The sequence below is a fragment of the Balaenoptera musculus genome, chromosome 10 (assembly GCF_009873245.2).
Source record: "Balaenoptera musculus isolate JJ_BM4_2016_0621 chromosome 10, mBalMus1.pri.v3, whole genome shotgun sequence".
NCBI classification, from domain to species: domain Eukaryota; kingdom Metazoa; phylum Chordata; class Mammalia; order Artiodactyla; family Balaenopteridae; genus Balaenoptera; species Balaenoptera musculus.
The window spans coordinates 10,112,691-10,131,333 of NC_045794.1; the positions used below are offsets into that span (position 1 = coordinate 10,112,691).

General features: G+C 42.5%; 1 protein-coding gene across 9 annotated transcripts in view; it reads right to left on the reverse strand.

Moving 5' to 3' along the window:
- DUSP16 (dual specificity phosphatase 16) overlaps positions 1-18,643 on the reverse strand; it is an 86,018-nt gene that overhangs the window by 49,059 nt on the left and 18,316 nt on the right. Inside the window, exon 1 of one of the 9 annotated variants that reach the window (XM_036866433.1) lies at positions 14,673-14,691. The exons of the other annotated variants lie outside the window; for them this stretch is intronic. The gene's annotated coding sequence lies outside the window, so the exon portion shown is untranslated. Of the gene's footprint in view, positions 1-14,672; positions 14,692-18,643 lie in introns of those variants that run through there. 9 annotated transcript variants of the gene reach the window in all.

The window sequence follows — 18,643 nt, forward strand, 5'->3', positions numbered from 1 at the left end:
TATGTAGCTGCGGACAAATCATATTAACCTCTCTGAACCGCACTTCCCTCATCTCTAAAATGTACATATAATATTGGCCTTGTCTCCTCACAAAGTTTGTTTTGAGGATGAAATTCTGTCAGTTATCTAAAGAGAGTAAGTCAGAAAGCAACTAGTCATCACACAGAGAAAGGAGGAAAAATGCTGTAAAGATGCCAGTGGTGAACAGAGCTGCCTTGCATCTGGAATCTGAAAGGCATCCCTCAGCAGATAAAGACGGGGCAATCCCATCCTGCTACAGGCCGGCTTCAGCCAGGCTGCGCCGCTTCTCACGGAGCCGGACATCCACGGAGTTAGAAGGCACCTGAGAAGCCATCTCGTCTACCCTCACATCTCACAAATCAGCTCCACATAATACATTATTTGTCCATTTCGTATCTTCAGGATACGAAGGTATTATTTTTAGTACAGCTTAATGGCAATGAAGCACAAAAGTCATCTCTACCTTCAACTGAAGAAACCAGAGCAGAGAATCTGTCCTACTCAATCAACCAATGCACATTCGCATAGCACCTACCCGGGGTATTTCTGACTCAAGTCCTGACTGCCCGGCGACACAGTTCACGGCCACGCAAGGTCCCGGGCTCAGATGGCCTGACTCCCTCACTGGGGCTCCCACTCCCGGGTTACCCTGTTTTCCTAAGAACCTGTCCCCACAATGAAGCTGCACTGAGACAGAGTGACGTGACTTGCCCACGCGGGAGCCCGGGCAGCGCGGAAAGTGGAAACCCGAGAACGGGAGCAAGTGGATGCCAACAATGGCCTGAGTCTCTGGGCCCCATTGGCTCCTCTCAGTGGTGCAAACCGGGCAGGACAAAGCAGTTATCTGGGTTAGCAGATCGAGGGACAAAGGGAGGGAGAAGACGGCAAACGTGAAAACGCTGAGTGAGAAAGTTCTCATCTTTGCTTCCCTCCAGCCAACTCTCAGAAGCCCAGATCACTGAAACCCAAGGCAGGCTGCGGCCAACAGGTCCACCGGGAAGAAAATGGTCATTCCTCCCCAGAGAACCAGAGTCAGTCGTTCCGGATAGAAAAAGACCCTTTCCCTGACCAAGAAGAGGTCTGGTCAAAGTGACCCTGACATGAGGATGTAGCTGAAACAAAACAGTGAAGGTGAACTGAGGATAAAGTTACAGCTTTCACATTGTCCTGCGGCCAGCTGGGGCCCTCTGACAGCACCTTCACGCAGCACCTTCACGCCTGATGTTCTGAGGTCCCAGGTGACTATGGAGGAGGCCGAGGCTGCCAAGGGGCTGTGGAAGGTGAGGTAACAACAGCCTTAAACCTCGTTCACTTGCAGCTACAGAATTCTGGGGAAGACCTCATCCTAAGCTACAACTCTAATTTAGAAATTTCTCTCCATTCATTGTTCTTTCCGAAGAAGGTCAACACGCTGAGATCAGGGACACATCTGTGATAGTTTTGTTCTCGGAATCTTTTGCATCAAGTAGGATTTAAGAGATGACAGGAGAATATTTGATAGTTGGCAGCCCCAACAAGCTCATTTTACCCCAAAATCTCTTCAAGAAGTCAGAAGGCATACGAATTTTTAGATGGAATGGGGGGCCCAAGTGCATATAGCAAAGCCCAGGGCAGGCCAGCTTTGCTATTTACCTATTTTCTTAGACAATTTAAAAAGTTTTAACTAATTTCTTTCTATTTTTAATACAGAGTATAGTCACATGGCTCAAAAAAAAATTAAAAAAAGAAAACTGTATACACACTATGAATACGTATACTTTATCCATCCAATGTTTGTCCACTATATTTCAATAAAGCTGTTAAAATTGCCATTATATTGAAAGTCCAACAAATACATTTAATTGAAAAAAATGAGCACATTGAAAATCCTTCTCCCGCCCTTGTCCTCCGTCTGCCCAGGTCCTCCCTGGCCCTCTAACTGGTAAACACTGTTAATAGTTTCTTCTGATTTCTTCCAAAGATTTTTTTTAAATGAAAATAGAATAAAACACTATATATTCTTTTCCTTTTCCTTCTCTGTTCAACTGGATACACAGTACTACTGTTACACATCCTGCTTTTTCTTTCACTTAAAATACTCCAATTTGATTTTTTCCAAATTTAATTAGAATGTGATACAACCTATATATCCATGGGTCTCCCGTACATGCACTTTTGGAAATCTAAATAAAACATGTAGAAATACTTAACCTTAAAAGACAACTCCCAATCATAATTCAAAAAGAGTCATGCACCACAATGTTCACTGCAGCCTTATTTACAATAGCCAGGACATGGAAGCAACCTAAGTGTCCATCGACAGATGAATGGATAAAGAAGATATGGCACATATATACAACCATAAAGAGAAACGAAATTGAGTTACCTGTAGTGAGGTGGATGGACCTAGAGTCTGTCATACAGAGTGAAGTAAGTCAGAAAGAGAAAAACAAATACCGTATGCTAACACATATATACAGAATCTAAAAAAAAAAAAAAAAAAAAAAAAGGTTATGAAGAACCTAGGGGCAGGACAGGAATAAAGACGCAGATGTAGAGAATGGACTTGAGGACACAGGGAGGGGGAAGGGTAAGCTGGGACGAAGTGAGAGAGTGGCATGGACATATATACACTACCAAATGTAAAATAGATAGCTAGTGGGAAGCAGCCGCATAGCACAGGGAGATCAGCTCGGTGCTTTGTGACCACCTAGAGGGGTGGGATAGGGAGGGTGGGAGGGAGACACAAGAAGGAGGAGATATGGGGATATATGTATATGTATAGCTGATTCACTTTGTTATACAGCAGAAACTAACACACCACTGTAAAGCAATTATACTCCAATAAAGATGTTAAAAAAAAAAAAAAAAAAAAAGACACCTCCCCCTTTCCTCTAGCATTACACCCAATCGGCGGTTTACCTGAGGACCAAAAGGCTGAGGAGTAATTCACGACAATGTGCTTGAAGGGTCAGCAAGCTGCTTTATGGCATCCTAATGGGAGAGTATCCTCTGGAGCTACTCTGACTCAAGAGAAATTTAAAATGTGACACTCATGTTCAAGGAAGCATGAAATTTATCTCTTAAAGGACAACCTGCTGCAACCTGGGCTGTTCCCACCCAAAGAGAGGGCGGCACCACAAGTTCCCTGTATGGAGGACATGGGGCCACTGAAGGTCAAGGCCTTCAGCCGCGTCACTCTGCTGCCACCCCGTCCCTGCAGACCTCACGGGCGCTGTTCAAGGTCTCCCACCTGGGCCGCCCTCCGGGCAGCCTGGGGATCGTGCTGAGGGAGCCCTGGACCACGATGCTACCCAGGAGATGGGGCTGGGGCAGCAGAGACTCTCTGCTCAAGAGAAGGGTGATGGGACATCCCAGTCCACCATCGAGGAAATCTAGGAGGCAGCCAGCCTTCAGAAGACAGCGACATAACCCTTCTATATACATACAAGAGAGTTTTCTATTTAAAAAAAAAAAAAAAGGGAGGGAGATGCAGGAGGGAAGAGATATGGGGGCATATGTATATGTATAACTGATTCACTTTGTTATAAAGCAGAAACTAACACACCATTGTAAAGCAATTATACTCTAATAAAGATGTTAAAAAAATAAAAATAAAAAATAAAATAAAATAAAATTAAATTAAAATAAAGGTCAGTATTTATCGTACCGAAGACTAGTAACCTTAACCAGGTCCACTAAACAAATATTTACGAAGTATCCTAGTTTCAGAAATAAAGGATTTAAAAGACTTTATTTATGAAGAGATGGAGAGAGAGGCAGAGGCAATATATTAGTATAACAAAATACACACATCAGGGAACAACGTGGGCAGATCCCCTAAAGAAGGGCCAATTGTGGTATATTTTACATTTCAGCAAACAATTTACGTTTCCTATTTTATAACATTTAATATTGACATAAACTGTGTAAGAACCTTCCACCCTAACATACAATATTTGAAGTTTTCCTGTGTAACTTACGTTTGAGATTCCATTCGGTTACCTATGGAAATGCATCGATGACTTTATAATGGAAATTAGGAGAGTGTTACTTGTTCAAACTCACTCTACATCCAACTTCGCAAGAGAATCAATGGACTAAAGAATACCACTGAATTAGTTATGTCGGAGAACTGTTAAGTCTAAGGCTATTTTGATGATCAACTAAATTAAAAGAACGAAATAAAGCTCGACTGGCTAAGAACCAGTATTTGCCATTAGAGTAATTAGCTGAGAGGAAAAGTGTTTTGTTTTGATTGCAGCCTTTACTTGACTTGTAGCCTTTAAAGCTAGTGTCCAACCAACAAATTTTTTAAAGATTGAGGTCGTTTTTAAACGACTGGTAAGCGTCTCCCTCCTCTTCTCAGATGAGGCGTTATTCTTTTCGACTTCCCAGATATGATCCTGGCTTCTCGGCCGGTCACACTGCACTGGGTCTATTCCACCAGGAAAGAGGTGAGGCCCTTTCTCGCACACGATTCTCCCTCTGGGGCTGTCGCCGGCACAGCTACCCCGGTGCCCACATCAGGGCCCACGGGCTGCCCCCCATCCCACCCCCCAGTTCCATTTTAAAACCTTCCTTTTTCAAAGGAATTCTCAGGAGAGGGGAAAGGACCTCAAAGCTGTGTCTGCTTTGTTAAGTGAGGACAGTGACCGAGCCTTGTTTGGTTGGGCTTCAGCTCAAGCTCAGATTCTCAGAGAATTTATGGAAAGGTTATAATCAGGTGAGAAGTTTAAGACTGGCTTGTAGTTTAGCTATTAAAGTACAAGCCAGTCTTAAATTTTTTTTCCTCCAATAAAGCTGAAGAAATAGGCAACAGGATACACCAAACAGGCTTTCAGCAGAGCCTTACACACAGACTGTTAATAAGAGAAAAACTGAACAAATCAAAAGGGAAAAAAGAAGGCCATGATGTCCGGAAGCAAGAGCATCTTGGACTCTGACCATTTTAATTCTACACTGATTAAAGCTACTCTGCCTCACACGCTGCGGGTTAACCCCGACAGAAATTCTGAGGTCTGGTATTTGGTAAAATATATGCCATAAAGAAACAAAAACAAACCCAAAAAACCATCCTCACCAAAGCCAAGAAGGCAATACGAGCTTAATGCATTTTTCAGTCACCTATTCCTGCCCTGGCCATATTTTCTTACCCCAGCATAGAGGACGCAACCCGACTAGTGGTGGTGATAATGGGATAGAGGTTGCTTGAAACACTGTCTAGACAGAGCTAGGCATGGAGACAACATTTGTCAGCACTGGAAAAATCCAACTACTGCCTCTCAGCAACTCGCAGCACTGTAGGAAGAGCCCGCTCTTATCAGAGGCTCAGGTTGTTTACGCGCATCTCAAGGATCCACAAAGGCTGCAAGAGTAGCCATCCTTCAGAGACTCAACACAAGGCCTCTGCTTCCGACACACACCAGCCCAGGCAGAGTCCAGATCTGTGAGACGCCTTCCCCAAGTTTCTGATGAGGGAGCGCACTGCACTCTTGGAACCGGCTCAACGGAAGCCTCCCGTTTATGGTCACCTGCTCTACCAGCTTCCCCCTCCCTGACCCACCTGAGCTCCCCGCCCCACTCCACCCCCTCCCCCCTCCTCCCCTCCTCTTTCCTGCCTCCACACCAGTTATCCATCCCCGACACACTCCTGCCCCAGGGCTCCCTCACTTACCCTTCTGCATTTAATGCTTCCTCCTGGCACCCTGCCTGAAAACGACGGACTCTACCCCCCAGAAGCAGTAGTCTTGAGGGGGTGGGAATGAAGGACCCCTGGATAGAGTAGCTGGCAAGAGGAATGTGGCCAGAGGCTGGTTTAATCTGAGAGCTGAGGAGAACCCGTTGTGGAAGGATATTTGCAATAAAGCTGGGCTGGAGGCAGGGGAGGAGGGATTCAGAATGTTAGACGGGGAATAATTAGTACATCCTGGTTTTCCTGAGCATCTGTCAGGCCTACTGCAACTCATTCAGTCAACTAACAAATGGTTACTGGGCACCTAATAAGTGCCAGGCACTGCTGTGGAAATGCAGCAGAAATGAGCGAGGCAAAAGCTCTTGTCCTCCTGGAGTTTCTAACTGAATGACGAGAGATGCATAATAAACAGCAACAACAACAAAACGTGTCGTATGAGAGATGGTGATCAGTGCTACGGAGAAAAATGAAGCAGGGAAGGAAGAAGGAGAATGGAGGTGGAGGGGTTAAAGTTTTAAACAGAGTAGTCCGAGAAGTCCTTGCTCTGATGGTTAAGTAAAGACCATGAGGGAGGTGGAAGATGGCTACGTGGACGCCTGGGAGACTAGTTCTCTATGTCAGGGCTTGAGGTCAATGAATATGTTGACCAAGGTAATGCTGAATTGGGCAAATGCCAGGAAAAGATGTGGCAGGTGTTCAGTCGTCCTTCAGAACTGTGGTTATATCTTTTGGAAATGAAGCATTTTTAGTCACTTGAACTTTTAACTTAAGCGTAAAATACACACACACACAAGAAAGTTTAGTATAGTTTCTTCCTTAAAACTACAAAGGAAGAAGCTGTGGTTCCTATGTTAGTGCATTACTTGGCAAAGACATAAAAAGAAACACTGTAACAAGAAAGATTACTATTAATGCTAATTTAATACAATTCTTCCAACTCCACAAATGTGTAGTACCTAATAACAGAATCTTGGCTTTATAACATAGAATGTAGGAAAACATCAAAGACATGTTGAACAAGATGCATGCTTGAATAGAGCTATACAACAAGGAAATCATTTAAAGGAGGTTTACATTAAAATAAAGAAAAATGCTTTCAAGGAGCTCTCCTTGTCAGAAGGTGTATCGAATCCTTACCACAAGGCCTTTGTAAGAGAGGTTACTGTATTCAGGGGGTAGGTGATACTAATATAAACCTATCATCTCTATCCATGCACCGCAGTTAGCCCACCTACCCCCAAACAGCAAAATTCCACTATATAACAGGTGTACTTTCCTGACAAAGAGCTAAATTAATAAAGATATTACGACCAAAGTAAACATGACCAACAATGAAAGATAATCATGATATATAAAGAGAGTAAAATCAAAGTACAGAACAGTAGGTAAAGCAGAACCTCAAACACCCACATATACACAAACACACGAACATATATATTCAAAAATGTCATAATAGTTTTGCTTGGGTAAAGGTAATATTTATTATATTCTTTTCTTTCCCATAGTCTTGGAAAGTGCAGAACAAAATTAGAGAAAGGGCACGACATCCACGCAGACCCGGGTCCGGGTGGCTCTAGTCCTCCTCAGCAGCGCTGTCAAGAAAAGTGCGGGCTGGGAATTCCCTGGCAGTTCAGCGGTTAGGACTCGGCGCTTTCACTGCCTTGGGCCCAGGTTCGATCCCTGGTCAGGGAACTAAGATCCCGAAAGCCGCGTGGCACGGCCAAAAAAAAAAAAAAAAAAAAGTATACACACACACACACACACACACACACAAACAACAACGACAAAAAAGTGTGGGTTTGGGCAAAGCAAGAAGATCAACAAACACAATATAGGGAAGCTGATGTTTACCCTCAAGGTAAAAAGCTGAATCTCTACTTCACAAAAGGACTTACAAAGGATTATTTGAATAACAATAACATTTGGGGGGGGTGAGAAAAATTAAATTTTAAATTACACACTTGTGACTATAAACCTGGACTTTTAAAAAAGGGTCAGCTGAGGTGTAACTCTTTTAATACAGAAGGGTTTTTTTTCCGTATACGAAGGACTCGTAGCTAGCTTTCTAATATATTCCCTAACGCTCTTAAAATGTATTCCAATTTATAAAGTTTCCAAAACAAACCTACCTAAAGCATCGCAAATGAAACACAGTGTGACTTTTACTCCTCTCACTGGAAAAGCACAAATTCTTTTAACAAAGTCGCTAAGCGGCCCGTCACTGTCCTCAGCTCCTAAATAGACGCACACAAGACTTGAACAGATTCCAGGCGTGGCCTTCAAGCCTGGACCACACCTGCTTCCAAGGCCCTGAGGCTAAAAATAACCCTGGGGCCTCAAAAATGGGACACCAGCCAGGCCAGGGGTAGCTGCCGGCCCCCTGCTCAGCTCCAGTGACCGCGAAAGCGGGAGCTACGAAGCTCGAAGCTCGACAATCACAAAATCCTCCACCACTGGCTCCTCCTGTCTGTCTCTCTGTGCCAACCACCTCCATCCCAGGCCGGCTCAGTTTCTTTTCCCCTTGATGCCAAAACCAACCCTAGGAACTTAGAAACAAGTGAGGTTTTATGGTGTATTGTTTAAAAAAAAAACAAAACAAACAAACAAAAACTGTGGACCAAGACTCAGGAGACCTTGTTCCTAAGTTCAGCTCCTCTACGAAGATGCAAAACTGTCACAGCAAGAGTCACATCCTCCAGCCTGTTGTTTCCTCACCTGTCATTACGTAACATCTAAGGATTATCTAAGGATATGATGAGATCGCCCGTCAGCGCATCTCAGGTCTTAGCAAGTTGCCCTGACAAGGAAAGAGTAGCAGGGCTGATGTGATCACCGGGCAGTCCTGCTGAGGAGTTAGTGTGCATCCTACAACAGACAAGTTAAAACGGGTAACTCCTGGACAACGGCTCCGCAAAAAGCATGGTGAGCAGACAATTTCCTTTGTGGTGGAGGCTTTCCACTGCTCCAAGACAATGACTCCCGCTTCCCTGCCAGCCCTGGAGTTTGCAGGATGCCCCTCTGGGACTGTTACGCTACCAGGTACGGAAGGAAGAAAGGGAGGGAGGTCGGAGGAGGGGCAGAGGAACGGGCAGCGGCAGCAGGATCGCTGTTCCCTCCAGGCTCCCGGGCTAATTTAAGTCACTGCATCTGTCTCCACGCTTCCCCTCCTGAGGCCCGGGGAGTCACTGGTGTCAGGAGTCTGCACCACAGGGCAAAGCGGGTGACAGGGCCACGACCTGGGCCGAAGAATCATCGCGCCACAAGATAGAAGGAGAGCAGCCCAAGATGCTCCCGAGATGGGAGTCCGAATGTGCCCTGTCCTCACCTGTAGTTACTTTTTCCGCTTTGTCCTTTCCACCTTCTATCTTTGTCCTATAATTTGGCTCTAACACACATCACCAACTGGCAAATTCTGTGCCCTTATTTGTGCTCAGATGCTTTGATGTTTCTTTCTCACTCCCTCTCTCCCTTCATATTCACCTTGATTTCTCTCCTTGGTATTAAAATCGAGCCTCTTCCTTTCTAAGGTTTACCCCCTTATCATTAATCATTAATTTTCTTTCTCGGGGGGAACTGCCAAGGCCCTACATGTGTTGCTATTACAGTGAATAGTCATAACTGCTCCAGACTGCTTTGACACAGACATCCGTGGATTCAGGTGTTTTGTCAACCTTTAAAATCTTTTGATTATTTGTTACCTTAGAATAAAAAGTTTTATTTCGGAGGAGAGAGGTAAAATTTTCCAGTGAGGTATTTCGTACGTGGTCATACTGAGTAGAGATGATTACTTCGGGATCTTACGTTTTCACTAGCCCTCAAATGCCCTGATGATCTAGTCACTAAAAGTTAAATCCCTATCTAAACCTCAGAGGAAGACAATACAAACGCTCAGTGTCTTCCCACTAGCTCATTTAGAAACCAACAAGATCTGCATTATTTTGTAATGGAGAGCTCGGGTCTGAAGCAGGACGCAAGCGCTGCACGTGTGGACAGAGCTGTCTTCATCCGGACTCTGCCGGCACCTGTGTCAGCAGCCTCCCCGCCCACCCTGCCTGTTTCCTCCACCCCCAGCCCTGGGTGAGCGCAGACCCCATCCGGAGGACCTTCCAAGAGAAGGCAGAAAAGGCAGAGAGGAGACCTAAACAATGGCCAGCCTCTTATCTCAGCTCCCAGTGGCTCTATTGGCTAATTTTTAAAAAAGGATTTCCCGCACAATTTGAATAGCAAAATAAATAGTAATGGATTATAACCCACAGAATAAAATAAATAACCATGAGTGCCAAAAAAAAAAAAAAAAAAAAATTTCTCACAAAACACTTGCTCTATGATGAAAGTTTGAGAGGATGGTGTTTCTATTTGCTATTTTTTTTCTTTTTTAATAGGTTGTTCTGTCATCTTAACTCCCTCCATCAATTCCGGCGTGACACCGGTCGGGTTCCGGCATGCCGCATGCAGCAGGGAACACCTTCCTACCAAAGCCTCACTTTCCCTCTCTGAATAATACCAAAGTCTGTATTGGTTTAAGTTAAATTAACTTAGATGTCTAAACCAATGCAGGGCACTGTGGGAAAAACAGAAGAGATGGTAGGTCCCTGATGTTAATTGGTTGAGTAAATAGTTTTAAAAAATGACATTTGGACAAACACAAAATGATAATGTGCTGGCAGATGTACAGCAGGTCAAAGAGGAAGGCTTCCTAGGGTTTATTGAAGGAAAACAGGGACATGAACTGCCAGAGAGAAGAGGGAAGAAAATTGCAGGTGAAGGAAATGCAGAAGCAAAGGTAGAGGGACGGGCTGTGTGCAGCTTTTCCCGGCCAGAGCACAGACTGCATCAGCGAGTAACAAATAAGCTGGTGAAGTAGGAAGGGCCACTGCTGATGCACCTGGACGTCTACAGCCATCTAAGCCACCGCGAGCTTCAAGAACGGAACAGGAGAACATCACAGAGGAATGTCTGTCTCTCTGGGAGCCTTGTATGGATTGAAAGGAGAAAACAGGAGAAAGGAGACTAACCAGTTCTTACCTTTACAGTTCTAGTTATCTGAGGATGGGCTCTGCCTAGGAGGGTGACTGTAAAATCTGACAGGAAAAGAAAGATCCAAGAAGCTGGGATGGTCAAAATCCAAGGCAGCATGCCGGGTACAAAACACCTTTATTAAATAGCGTACTTCCTGACTGAAAGTGCCCATGAAAAGGGCTGTTTAGACTTCATTATTAAGTTATTCCACCATGAGAACATCATCTGAAAATATCTCAATACCCATTCTGTCCTTGCTTCAGATGAACCAATATCAAGCAGAATGAGCAAAATGTACAAGTTCAAGTTTTACTAGTCAGGGCCTAGTGAGAAACCAAAAGAATCAGACATAGTAGAAGGTCAAAATTATGTAAAGCAGAATATAAGCAGAGGTGAAGTCTGATGTTGGCATTATGGGTGACTTGCTCCTATATATTGAATATTTTTCGGTAATTTCCCAATTTTCCATTATATATGAGTGTATATGTATATAAAACTTTTGCAACAGAAAATTAAAGTATAAAGTTTCATCAGTCATAACTCATGTCATTCTCATGCTGTTCAGAGAAGAAGATTTGGAAGTCGAGGTACTGGGGCCTATTCTCTGCATTAGCTAAGTAAAAATTATTTTGTAGGAATCATTAACCAAAATAAGTTTTAATACAGAATCATGGGATTTATCCAACAGTGACTTAGTAGTCTGAAACAATTAAAGAGATTTTTAAACTGTAATTACATATCCCTGTGACAACCATGCCCCAAGGCACATGGCATTCGAATGTATTCCAGACAAAGCAATAAAGTATATATGGTTAGTACAGGGCAATGTTCCTTTTCCAAATGTAACCTTCAGTATCAAAGACCATATATTCAAAATTAAAATTAAAAGCAAAATGATTACAAATACAGTATGCCTGCCACAAGTGAATTCAGTATAAAGCAGACCACAGGATTGTCTATTAAGTAACTCACTGACTTAAAAACCAAAATATCCAATTTCACCATCTCATCTAAAATGTAGTCCATGGCATAGAGCCTAAGAATAATGTTCATACAGCTCTACTGTTTTATCCCTCTGCCTAGATTCCCAAATAGGTTTAAAAGAAACCTATCACATTTGCTATCAACACATGTAAGCATCAAAGAGCACTAAGTACAGTGCAGCCAATGTTTAGTTTTCTCTCCTGCAAATAGTGTTTGTTTTTCTGAATTCTAGGATTGTGGACTTTAATCTGTAAAACTACAGGAAGAAAAATGAAATGGGTTAGTAGAATAGACATGTGTTCATCTACTGAGTGCCTACTATATTCAATTCCCTAGAGAGCAACTTTCCACTTTTGTTTAATCACAAGAATTACTTAGGAACTTGATTTAAAAAATATGATAAAAATAATCACCCAGGCCCCACCCCTGAAGATCGATTCTTAGGGTTTGGAGTGGAGACTGTGAATTTGTATTTTTGACAAATGCTCCAGAAGGTTCTTAGGATTGTTTTTAAGTACATCTTTAAGTTTGAAAAACAATGTCCTCAAGACACACTTGGGGGACTTCCCTGGTGGCACAGTGGTTAAGAATCCGCCTGCCAATGCAGGGGACACGGGTTCGAGCCCTGGTCCGGGAAGATCCCACATGCCGCGGAGCAACTAAGCCCATGAGCCACAACTACTGAAGCCCAACTGCCACAACTACTGAAGCCTGCGCACCTAGAGCTCGTGCTCTGCAATAAAGAGAAGCCACTGCAATGAGAAGCCCGCGCACCGCAACAAAGAGTAGCCCCCGCTCGCTGCAACTACAGAAAGCCCGCATGCAGCAACGAAGACCCAATGCAGCCATAAACAAATAAATAAATAAATTTATTAAAAAAAAAAAAAAGACACGTTGGGGTCTCTCAATGTTCACATTCAATGAGTTATCAAGACCTACTGATCTTCAGTCTATCTCACCTGGAGGACAGAAAGGTGTGAAAGCTGTGTTTGAACTGAACATATTGGCAACAGGAATTGCCAGTAATGGAGGAATGGGCAGTCAGCCAGAGACCATCCGACTCTCACAGCTGAAGCAGGACGTCCATTTAGTCTAGTGCATGCCTTCTGGTAGGTTAATAACATCCATTTACAAAATGCTAAGTATTTGCCCAAAGTCACACAATTCGTCAGTGGTGGAACAGAAACTAGAGTTTCTATGAATAGTGCTTTCCGTAACCCTACAGAGCTTAATCAAACATTTTGCAAATTTTAATAGGCTCCTGAAAGGCACAGAGAGCAATAGATTTCAAAAGATGAAAAATAACACACCCTTTTAAACGCCTGATGCGTGTGGCTGTGAAGAGAAGGGGCCTCATCAAAAGGCCAGCCCGCCACACAGTTACAAATAGCCACGTACAAAGCACAGAACCAAGCGACGAGGCGACAAGCCTTCACAGAACACTCACGAAGACTGAGCAACCCTGGGAGCAGAAGCTGGTCTGCTTCACTGAGTCACTGTGAGAACACAGTAAGTATGTGGAAGGGCGGTACTTTGTAAATTGGAACATTGACTAAAAAGCTAATAACACAGGATGAATGGGGAAGTATTTTGGCTAATACAGTATTTCTGAACCTTGGCTGCATATGAAGTCACCCGGGGAGCTCTTAAATATCCTGAAGTACCTCAGACCAACAAATCAGAATCCCTGGGGAGTGGGCCTCAGGCATCAGTATTTTTTACACAAACAGGTAAAGGTGGATTCTTTACCTCTTCCCAAGGGTCACAAAAGACAGGCCACTTGCAAGGCAGAGTTTAAAAGGGAGCAAAGGAGAAATCTGGTCATGCACACAGTGCTGTAACTCGTCTGCCCTATTTCTTGAGGTACATGTTTTATAACATCTGCTGGGAGCCTGGGGCTCTGGATATATTATCAGGTAATGGATCAAGTTCTCAGTGTCGCAGGTTCTCTAATTCCAATAATAATAAAGGAACACAGTTCACTTATGACACCCAACAGAAGGCCACAAGGATATGCTGGGGCACAGAACCCCACTGTGGCTTAATCAAACAGCTTATGGTTGAAGCAACCCAGTTTCCAATCTGTTTTCACTGTGTTTTAGAGGTAGATGTATCAAAAAAAATGCTTTTAAAGGCTGGGAGGAGACAAGGTAGAGCTCAGTTTTCACCTGTGTACAAACAAATGCAAGTTAAATATCTCCGCCCAGGAATTTCCCATTACTAAGGGCAAATCACCACTACAAGGGCAGACATTCTTTTGTAATTCCTCTCTCTAGTCCAATCCTGTAAAACTTCATTTAATAAGCTGATGACGGAAACCAAGATTTGGGCCTCCAGCCAAACAATCTATATTATATTAAATAAAGGATATCCCCACCCTTCTCAAGGTTGTGCCAGCAATTTCTTAAAAAAAAAAAAAAAAAAAAAAAAGGCGGCATTCAACCAGAGTCAGGAGTTTTTATTCACAGTACACCTTATTAACATACAGTAGAAGAAACTAGACTAGGAAGTGTTCACAGGCTGTCTCCTCCCAACAGTGGGTCTCCCCGTGGCTCATTCACTGAACAACGCTTTTTTGAACATCCAGTCTGTGCAAGCCTCTCTGATCAGGTACCTCGGGGGGACACAGTTGAAGACAATACCATAGAAATAAAATTTGTACCCAGGCCATCTGCCAGGCTCAGCAGGATGGGAGGTCTCCGAGAGTAAGAGAAGGGAGGACTTCCAGGGGTGGCATCTGGAGGTCAGCGCGGGGGCGGCGATGAATCTCACCAGCATGTATGTCCCTCTGGATGTTCTCCTACCCCAGCTCCGAGGATGCCACACAACCTGTATTCAAGGCCAAGGGAAGTCTGGAGGAAGCGGGGACACCGCCAGCCAGCAAAACCTTCTACAGATTCCGGAGGCAACCTCTTTTCAGCTGCTCCTTGAAGCCTGGCTGTTTCCCGCCAGGCCACCCTTGACACAGACTCACCTTCAGGAGGCAGACAAGCTGCTGGTTGTCACTGTGGCACTGACCTAGCAGAGGGGAAGGGGGGGGAGGGGAGGGGGAAGGAGGTTCATCTTCCTTCAGACCCCAGGTACGCACAGTACCCTCCCCCAGCACAAATACAAACACAAAAAAGAGAAGAATGAAAGGGAGGTACCCGCTTTACAACTCTGACAGTTATCTGACAAGATTACACTGACTTAACTTCTGCCCAGCAGCGTCTCTTGCAAAGTGTAAGCAGGAAGAATACAAAAGAGGAACTCATTAAACTTAGTCCATTTTATTGGAAGGCCCAGTAAGGCAGGCAAAAGGCATAAGTTCTCAGGAGCCAGGCCATCTAAATAGTTGTAGACAGAAGTTAGCTGTCTAGACCCACGGTCCTCAGGCTTTTTAGTCTACACACCACTTGAGAACGACAAAACTGCCTGGTCCACGTCTCCCTAACAATTGTTTCTCTGACTAGTCATCCCTCAGTAACCACAGGGATAGGTTACAGGAGCCCTCACGGACACCAAAATCCTAGGATGCTCAAATCCCTTAAATAAAATGACGTAGTACCGTGAATACAGTCAGCCCTTCACGTCTGTGGGTTTTGCACATGGAAACTGTACTCATGATCCATTACAAACCCTAGAGGAAACAATGGCCAAGAAAGTTCTGCAGAGCACTATAGTGAGATATGAAGCCTAGATCAGAATTTAGATATGAGTACTAAAAACATGTACACAAAAACCCGTACAAGAATGTTCATAGCAGCATTATTTATAATGGCCCCAAAGTGCCTCAACTGATGAATGGATATGCAAAATGTGGTCTATATCCAGACAACAGAATATTACTCAGCCATTAAAGGGAATGGATTTGATACCAGTGACAACATGGATAAACTCTGAAAACATTAAGCTAAGTGAAAGAAACCAGACACAAAAGGGGGGAGGAGGGAGATGGGGAGTGACTGCTAATGTGTAAAAGGATTGTTTGGGGTGATGGTTCAATAGCAGTGATGGCTGCACAGTTCTGTAGATAATACTAAAACCACTGATTTGTATACTTTAAAAGGATAAATTTTATAGTTGTGAGTTTTATCTCGATTTCTTTAAAAATATAAATTTTATGGTATGTGAATTATATCTCAGTAATTTTTTTAAAAAAGACAAAGAAAGGCCAAGGAACTACACCAAAGAAAAGGAAACTAAAAAAGATACATGACAAGTAAATGCAGTATCTGATCCTCAACTGGATCCTGTACTAGAGGGAAACAATGCTATGAAGACTGTTGTTGGATTGATTGACAAGACGGGAATACAAATGGTGGACTGAACAGAGATATTAAATCCAGGCTAGGTTTACTGGGTTTGACAGCTCTACTGGGGGTAGGAGAATGAACTTGTTCTTTGGAGACCCACTGATGTGCCTGGGGACAGAGGGCTATGATGTGTGCAAGTTATTCTCAAATGGGAAAATAAATCATGTATATATGTGAAGAGAGAGGGCAAGTGATAAAGCAAAGAGAGCAAACTATTAATAGTAGATGCTGATCTATTTTCTCTAAGTGTAAAATTATTTCCAAACAAAAAGTTTAAAATAATTTACACATACTGTAAGATCCAAAACTTCTACTTTCAATAAATTATCCTATATAAATATACTTGCTCAAATACATTTTATGTGAAATATTGTTCACTGAAACATTTTGTAATTATAAAAAGTCAGAAACAGTTTCAATGTCAATGAATGATAAATGGTCTAAATATATTATATTCCATATAGCTCTAAAAAGAAAGATGTCTATCTATATGTACTGATATAGAATGGTTTCCAATAATATATTCTTTCATGAAGGAAAAAAAAAACCAAAACAGGGATACAGGAAGAATGGGTTTATCCCTAGCCACAAAAGCAATAAAAAAAAACTCAAGAAGCCTAGGAATGTCTTGATTTAGTCAGGAAAGAATTTAAACCTGTTCTCTATATTTATTTATGGAGCTAGTTATTTGTATCTGTAGATACAAATAATTTTCTCTCTTACAACACTGATAATATGAACTTTACTAATGAAAAAAAATACAATCTTGGATGCCGTTCACTCCTATGGTTAACTCAAAGTATTTCTTTTAACAAACTTTTTTAATTCAAATATAACATATATTCCAAAAAGCATACAAATCATGAATGTACAAAGAACTTTTACAAAGTTAACATACTCATATAACTACCATCCTGATCAAGTACTAGAAGGTTCTAGAAGTTGGCCTCATATACCATCCCATCAACTAATCTCCCTCCCTAAAGGTAACCACTACCCTGACTCCTTACCCATATATTAGTTTTGCTTGTATTTTTAAATTATTTATTTATTTATTTATTTATTTTTTGGCTGCGTTGGGTCTTCATGGCTGAGCACGGGCTTTCTCCAGTTGCGGTGAGCGGGGGCCACTCTTCGTTGCAGTGTGCGGGCCTCTCATTGCGGTGGCTTCTCTTGTTGCAGAGCACGGGCTCTAGGCGCGTGAGCTTCAGTAGTTGTGGCACGCGGGCTCAGTAGCTGTGGCTCACAGGCACAGGCTCTAGAGTGCAGGCTCAGTAGTTGTGGCACACGGGCTTAGTTGCTCTGCGGCACATGGGACCTTCCCAGACCAGGGCTCGAACTCGTGTCCCCTGCATTGGCAGGCGGATTCCTAACCACTGCGCCACCAGGGAAGTCCTAGTTTTCTTGTTTTTGAACTCTTTTGTGTCTGAACTCTTTTACTCAACATTATATTCGAGCCCATGTTGTTGTCAATAGCAGTAGTTTTTCCTGTTTGCTGTTCTATGGTATTTCACTGAATATACAACAATGTATGATATTTCTCCATTCTTCTACTGATGGACCTTTTGGGTTGTTTCCAGTTTGGAGTTATTATGAATTATGCTATGAACATTCTTGGACACGTCTTCTGGTGAACATAAGCACACATGTTTCTGTTGGGTATACAACTAGGACTGGATTTGCTGGGTCAGAGGCACAATGAGTGTGTAGAACCTTAATATAATACTACCAATTTTCCAAAGCAATTGTGCTAATTTACACTTTCACCATCAGTGTTTGAGCGTTCTGGGTGCTCTGCATCCTTGCTGACACTTGATATTGTCAAGTTTTTTGTTGCTGTATTTGTTTTTAAATCTTAGCTATTCTGGTCAGTGTGCAGGGATAATTCACTCTAGTTTTATTGAGCATTATTTGGTGACCACTGTGTTGCGCACCTCTAGGAGCTTTTTCTAACCTCCTCTATTTAGATCTACAGTTGACCTGGAATTCTTCTGTGTGCATGATGCGAGGTAGGGGGCAAAATTAGTTTTTTTCAATATGGATAAGCAATTGATCCAGGATTATTTATTGAACAGATTTTTCTTTCCACATTGCTGTATGATGCCATCTTAATCATGAATTAAGTGTATGTGTATATGTGTGTGTGTGTGTGTGTGTGTGTGTGTGTGCATATATAAAATATATGTATTACTTATAAATACACACATACTTTTATATATTAATTGTGGGTCTGTTTCTGGTTTCTGTTCTATTCCATTGATCTATTTGTTTATTCTACACTGCACATACAATAGTGTAAATTCTGCAATTTGTTTTTCTTCAGTATTATTACCTTGACTAATTGGCCATTTGTGTTTCCATATAAATTTTAGAATCAGCTTGTATAGCGATTTTAGACATTTTTCATTAGATTTAGTCCTAGGTATTTGATATTTTTTGATGCTATTATACATATCATCTTTCTTAAAACTTCATTTTCTGGTTACTACTGCTATACAGAAATACAGATTTCACATACTGATCTGGTATCTAAACTTACTTTTTAAAAAATATTACTTTTAATTTATAAAAAGTAAAATTCATGTTTTTTGGTGTATAGTTCTATGAGTTTTGACCAGATGTATAATGTAACCATCACCACAATCAAGAC